Source organism: Polypterus senegalus, chromosome 1 (assembly GCF_016835505.1).
Source record: "Polypterus senegalus isolate Bchr_013 chromosome 1, ASM1683550v1, whole genome shotgun sequence".
NCBI classification, from domain to species: Eukaryota; Metazoa; Chordata; class Cladistia; order Polypteriformes; family Polypteridae; genus Polypterus; species Polypterus senegalus.
This window is the reverse complement of record NC_053154.1, coordinates 5,176,039-5,182,651: the sequence shown is the minus strand read 5'-3', so window position 1 is coordinate 5,182,651 and position 6,613 is coordinate 5,176,039. Positions and strand designations below refer to the sequence as shown.

At 37.8% G+C, this 6,613-nt stretch overlaps 1 long non-coding RNA gene across 1 annotated transcript; it reads left to right on the top strand.

The window, feature by feature from the left end:
* Positions 1-5,345: 5,345 nt before the first annotated feature.
* LOC120523035 lies at positions 5,346-5,794 on the top strand. Its single transcript, XR_005632553.1, has 3 exons — positions 5,346-5,506; positions 5,596-5,659; positions 5,749-5,794. It is a non-coding gene; the product is annotated as an uncharacterized LOC120523035 (long non-coding RNA).
* The last annotated feature ends 819 nt before the right edge of the window (positions 5,795-6,613 follow it).

Genomic DNA, 6,613 nt, shown 5'->3' with positions numbered 1-6,613 from the left:
TGCAAGGCCTTTGTCTGTGTGAGTAAAGGACAAGCTCTCAGGCTAGGGCATAAAACATATCAGCACTCAAATGACAATATTAGGGCTCTTCAATACCTTAGGTCAGGGGTGCCCACACTTTTATTGGCTTGTGAGCTACTTTTAAAATGACCAGGTCGAAATGATCTACCTACATTAAAAATACATATATACACACATACTGAGTATACTTTATACATAAAATGTATGTTGTCGTACCTTGTATAACTGAATAACCTTTATGGCACAATAATAATTCAATACATTTATGGTCACTACAGTATTTGGATTTAATAATCGTCATGTGGGAAAAGGCCGACTCGCATAAATAAGTAGAGCCGAATAATGCAGTCAAGGAGCTTTTGAATTCAGCCTGGCCGCCCTGTTTGTCAATCAGGTGGCAAATGCCATAGGAAGGAGATATGATAGACTAACGTTTAAGAAATTTTTTTTTTTAATGCAACGCAATCTACCTGCCCTACCTTTGCGATCTAGCGTTTGATCACGATCGACGCATTGGGCACCCCTGCCTTAGGTAATAAAATTAAAATTCAATATATTATGATATTAGCTAGTTTGAGCACTTTAAGAGTTGATTGTCAAAAGTTAGGGGACTTTTTCCTGCACATGTGAACATGACGTAAGCGGTAGCTCGGTCTCTGTCAGACCACCGGGCAGCTGTGTGCCATGTTTATATCGTAACGGCCGACTCACTCTCCCGAACCGGCAGCTACACCCCCAAGACCCATGGCCTGGCAAGCTGAGGACGTTAGACCCAGCAAGCTGTACTTCTTCTGAATAAACTTCCTCAATCGTCAATCAAAAATAAACCAAAAAACAAACAATATGTAAAATAATAAAGTAAGTATCTCTCTATATAATCTTCATTTGGATCTTGATCTTTGTTTGTCCGCGAATGAATTAGAAGAAGAAGCACTAGATGGCAGTAGAGAGACAGCTAAAACATAGGCATTGCATTAAGAATCTCCTCCAGGCTTATACTACTGAAGACTGCAGTACGCGAGTCACACCTCAAAACACAGACATTCAAACTAAACTAAATTGTTGTGCTTAAATTAACTAAAGAGATCTTCATTCAGATCTTGATCTTTGTCCGTGAATTCCATACATGCGTAGACCACCTTCCAGTTTAGTACGTTGTTGTTACTCAGGGATGTCAACAATGTGCCGGAATAACAAAAGGGGTGGTGGACAGTGTTACGCTGGTTAGCTCCTGAGGCCTGGTTAGAGAATGAGATTGCCGAAGATAAAAGGTACGTGCCTACGTAACATATGAATGAAAGAAAGACTGTGGGTAAAATGAATGACGACGTAACAGCACGTTCCGGAAATTATTATTGTTACGTTGTAGCCGGCGAGTGCTGCGCGTCTCACAGTTGTACTGTGGCTTGCTCACATGTCAGTGAAGTGATCCCTATTTATGCTTTAAAGAGCCCGGATACCTATGTGTCCCCCTTTAACAACCATTGCTCGGTGTATATTGCCAGACTCTTTCGATTGCCACAAAGCAACCTGCAAGATTGGAGAAAGGTTGAGAAGACATCGTGAAAAGAAATGATAGCATCGTGAAAACGAGACGGACTGTGAACGGACAGAAGCAGAATTGCTCCTACAGCACCACATAATTACGATTCGGACAGTGATTCCGAGTAGGCCGTTCCTATCGAATCAATGTCCAAGGGTTTTCTTTTGTAATTTTGTTTCCCTTATAAAAAATCATAATGCTGTGCGACGAAGGGCTCAGTTCACGTCTGGCAGCCGCGTTTAAACAGGGAGCCCTTCACAGACAACTTTAACACGCGCAACGTAGTTGGCCGCACATGGCTAGTATATTAATAAAAAAATAAATGAAACAAACTTCAAACAATATATATATCACACCCCAAACTGCCCTGACATAACACTCAACCCCAAAAGTAAACGGCGGAAGGTAAGAGAAGGGTCTGGCTGCAGCCTGCAATACCTAGGAATTTAGACACGGAACGCCCTTCATATCACGGAACGCCCTCTGATGTCAGTTTCGAGACGTCATCATTGTTTTTGTCAACGTCCGGAGGAATGGTGGACTTAGAATATATCTTTCTGAAAGATTTTCGAGGAAAGAAGAAGAGTTTGTGTTGGAAATTAAGATGGCAGTGAGTTTGTTGCAAGTTGTACTAGTATTAGGTAATATTATACTTTACTGCTAGGGTACGAATTATACCACAGTGTAATAAAGATGTTGAATCAACTTTCAGGTTCCGTGCAGTACTAAGCGCTCTAAGAAAGTATTAACAGTTAAACAACAAACATAATGGTTTGTGTAGCTAATTGTTACAGGGCTAATCGGAATACTCGATTCTGAGTAGTAAATCAACGGATTCAGCAGTCAATAATTTTTATAACAATTGTTATTTGTAATTGACCGTTGTTGAGTATAATTAACCATAGCGCAGTGTAACGGACTGTAATCAAATATAAGTGACCGTGATTAAGTACTTATAATTGCCAGAATATCATTCACCATTTGTCCTGTATATCACGTATATGCAAGTTAATCAGAAGCAAAACCAGTAACCAGTAACCTGGTATTTTAGATATCAAAATATATTTCAGAAAGACAATACAGAGAGATTGAGCCATTATAAGGTAATGTTCCCAGAAAGCTTATTGTTTGCATAATTTTCTAAGACAAACACAGTTAATAGTGGATATACTGGTTTTTCAATTATAGTAATGTTGGTAGTCTGAAGTTTTAATATACTTAGGTCACTTTAGATGATCTTTTTTCATAGTTCTGCATATATATTTACAGTACATAACTGAACATTTTAGTAAGTAGCTACAAACAAAGGGCAAGTGTGAATGCAATATTTAATTTCCTTCAGTTCAAGAAAGTTCAAATTAGATTGTAGACAATAATGAGGAAAAGAACAGCCAGGATAGAATCATGTTGTTATTATTATTATTATTATTATTATTACTATTATTATTATTTATTTTATAAAGTTCTTTCAATGACAGTACAGTTTGTTTGAACTCTTAAAACGATATTAAATGTTTCATGCCCACCTCTCCTGCATTCTTCAAAAATACTGCTTTTGAAGTTTTTTTTTCAATTGAAATAAAGTGAAGTGATTGTCCTCGGACATGTTTGTCAGTTTTAAGAACTTTATATTATATCTATTTTATATTCACCAGAGACACAGAAGTATACTGAAGACCACAGAGGAACCTCCAGTTGTGTTTGGTGCTCAGGAGTTTGCTTGTCTGTTTTGCTATAAAAGATCAGATTCTGCAGGCCTCATCAGCCACTTACAGAGCCACAGCAGGACAGTAGTTGTTCATGGAGGGATGTGAAGTGCTCTAGAATATATCTTATAACTTGTAAAATTGGATTAATTGACACTTTTAATACACTTTAATGCAGCTAGATATTCACCTTAACAACATGATTTTATTTGACAAAATAGTATACTGTGTACTTTTTAACCTTTTGAAAAGCTAGCTTTGAATAATTTTAGATTAATTAATTCATGACTGTGTATTAACAATTTTCTCTTTTAAAATATTTAGTAGAATATGACAAAGATCATACTACAAATACTTTATTTTTCAGAATGTAAGTGTGGAATTACATTGCCTACAATTGACAGGCAACATATAGTATATTTTCATACATTTTTAAAAGCATCATTGACAGAATCTTTAATTAGTTTGTTCTGTTTAAAAGAATAATAGGACAGGATTTGCTTGTTTTAACTCTATTAAATTTAAGGATTATCTGAATTTCTTTCGTTAAGTTTTAAATGTTTAGCAAAATAATTCTGAATATTAACCTTTTTTTTCTTTGTACTGTTTCAGGTTTTAAAATTTACAAGTGTTCACTGAACTGCCAGGGATCAGGCCACTGCCATTGCTGTTAATTTCAGAAAACAGCAGTTCATAAAGATCAGTTCCTCAGGCACTTGTCAGATGGTGGCAAAGGTCCTAAAGTGCTCCCTCCGCCCTCCATGCCCATGGCACCGGTCACCACCCAGCCTCTTCCCTCCGTGCCCACTGCACCAGTCACCACCCAGTCTCTGTCCTCTGTGCCCATGGCACCGGTTGCCACCCAGTCTCTGCCCTCCGTGCCCACTGCACCAGTCACTGCCCCGCCTCTGCCATCTGAGTTCAAGTTCGTTGTTCTTGACCTTTGTTCAACTGTTCAGTCCCAGCATTCAAAAGTTTTAATGTTCTTTTTTATATCTTTGTTCATATGTTCAGTTCACTCAGTTTGAACCTCAGCCCAAATCTCCCAAAATTAGCATTTTAGCAGGACTGTTCCTTATTTACTCTGTTATTTCTGTTACCTAGTGATGACTGCTGCCCATTTGAACTATTCTTCTTTAAATAATTTGATCCTAATAGTTTTCACTAGGCGGCACGGTGGTGCAGTGGTAGCACTGCCCCTGCGTGGAGTTTGCATGTTCTCCCCGTGTCTGCGTGGGTTTCCTCCGGGCGCTCCGGTTTCCTCCCACAGTCCAAAGACATGCAGGTTAGGTGGATTGGCGATTCTAAATTGGCCCTAGAGTGTGCTTGGTGTGTGTTTGTGTGTGTCCTGCGGTGGGTTGGCACCCTGCCCAGGATTGGTTCCTGCCTTGTGCCCTGTGTTGGCTGGGATTGGCTCCAGCAGACCCCTGTGACCGTGTGTTCGGATTCAGTGGGTTGGAAAATGGATGAATGGATAGTTTTAACTAAGCTATTTTGGAAGAGCTGTGTAAATAATTCATAACGGCACAGTGGTAAAACATCCTCAAGGTTCTAAAATATTTGTAATGGTGTGCTGTGGTCTCATGTGTGAAGCCAAAGTCACTCCCTTTATAAATTATTTGTTCATTTAAAAGTTGCTAGAGATGATATTATCTGATGTTCACTATTTCTCTACCTGTTCTATTACTAATAATTCTACTCTTGTAATCTGAAATGAATATCATTGTCATAAAAAGTGATGAAAGGCTCCAGCTACATTTTGGTTAAGTAATTCTTTCTTCTGTGTGATAAAATTATTAATTGGCACATTTTCAGAATTAAATATTATTAATCCAGTTCTACAATGATATTCCATCTGCAAAGTTCATATCAACTTTGTTTTTAATATATATTAATATAATATAAATCAATTTTGACAAAACACATTTTATCTGTAGGAAAATTGCCTCTAAAATAATGCCAGGTAGCTGGAAGGAACCACAGAAGAAGGTAATGTGAATATAAATGTGTGCTGCTAGTATAAGACAGAAAACACACACAGATATCTGCTGTACTAACGAATCAGCTCTTAAATTAATAGAATCTACACACACAGACTGACAGCCTGGACTGCTCAGGGTAAGTGGAGGACACTCCACCAGTAGTCAGATGTAAATGTTGATTTCAAATAATAACTTGCTTTTTTATTTAGTATGCTCTCTACATCGCCACTGGAAGAGCATTTGATTTCAGTCAGGTCAGTGGTTTAAGTGTAATATTTGTTTGAATATTGTGATTTTTTTTATTCATAGAATTTATTGTAATTTCCCAATTTACATTTTTTAGGAAGACATGCCAAAAATTAGAAGATGGTGGTGTCATCTCTTACTTCACAAAGCCAGCATTAAAGGTGTGTAACTTTTCAAGCTTTTTTTAAGGGAAGATCAGTTATAAGAATTTGTCAGCTTACAGTATTTCTAAATTTTTTTTATCTTCCAGCCAAGACTTCGGTCTTCACTTTCCACACGAGAAGGACGACATTCTGTGCCCCACGGGCAGTGCTTCATAATTATCAGTTGAAAAGCTTTCTGACACTAATTTTAAATATTAGAACTTCACAAAAAGACTTTGACCAACTGGTCACACAGCAGGTCTCCAGTGAGGCTGTCACTGACTTGTGTCTCTCGTCAGCCCTGTGGTGTGTCAGTGGTGTTATGGGGGCAGAGAATAGTGGTCTTAAAAATGAGTGTTTTGTGTGCTTGTGCTCAAACTGATTTATTAAATGGCAATTATTTCTGCTTCCAGCAATTCCAGACAAGATAGGTAAGAGCAAGGACTTTTCTCCCCCACCCTTCTTTTCCATTACTAAAGAATATGAAAATGTTGACTGAATTATTTATGCCAGTACAATCATATTAAGCATATTTATGGTTACATTTAGTTGTTAGCAAATTGTACCTCACAAAGGCACAGCCAGTCCTGTCAGGTATGTAGTGAAATGACTCTTACGGCACAGCCAGTGCCTTAAAGGTGATGACTTTCTTTTTCCTTTTCAATATCATTCAGAAATCAACCAGTCTAGAATGGAGTGATCGCTTGCTTCAGGTAAACACTTTCCATTATGTATAACTTTTTAGATGTAGCATTTGTATTGTAATATGTTTGGGTGAATGTTTCAGCAGTTTTTAAAGCATGCTTACTAAACTGGGAACAATTAAATTACATATTATTTGAAATGATGAATTTGGCCTTCACAAGTGACAATGCTATGCTAATTGGACCCTTTGTCTTTCAGGGACTCACTTCAGTACAATTCCAGTAGACGTTCAGATTGAACTGAAATGGGTCTTACAGCAACGTATTA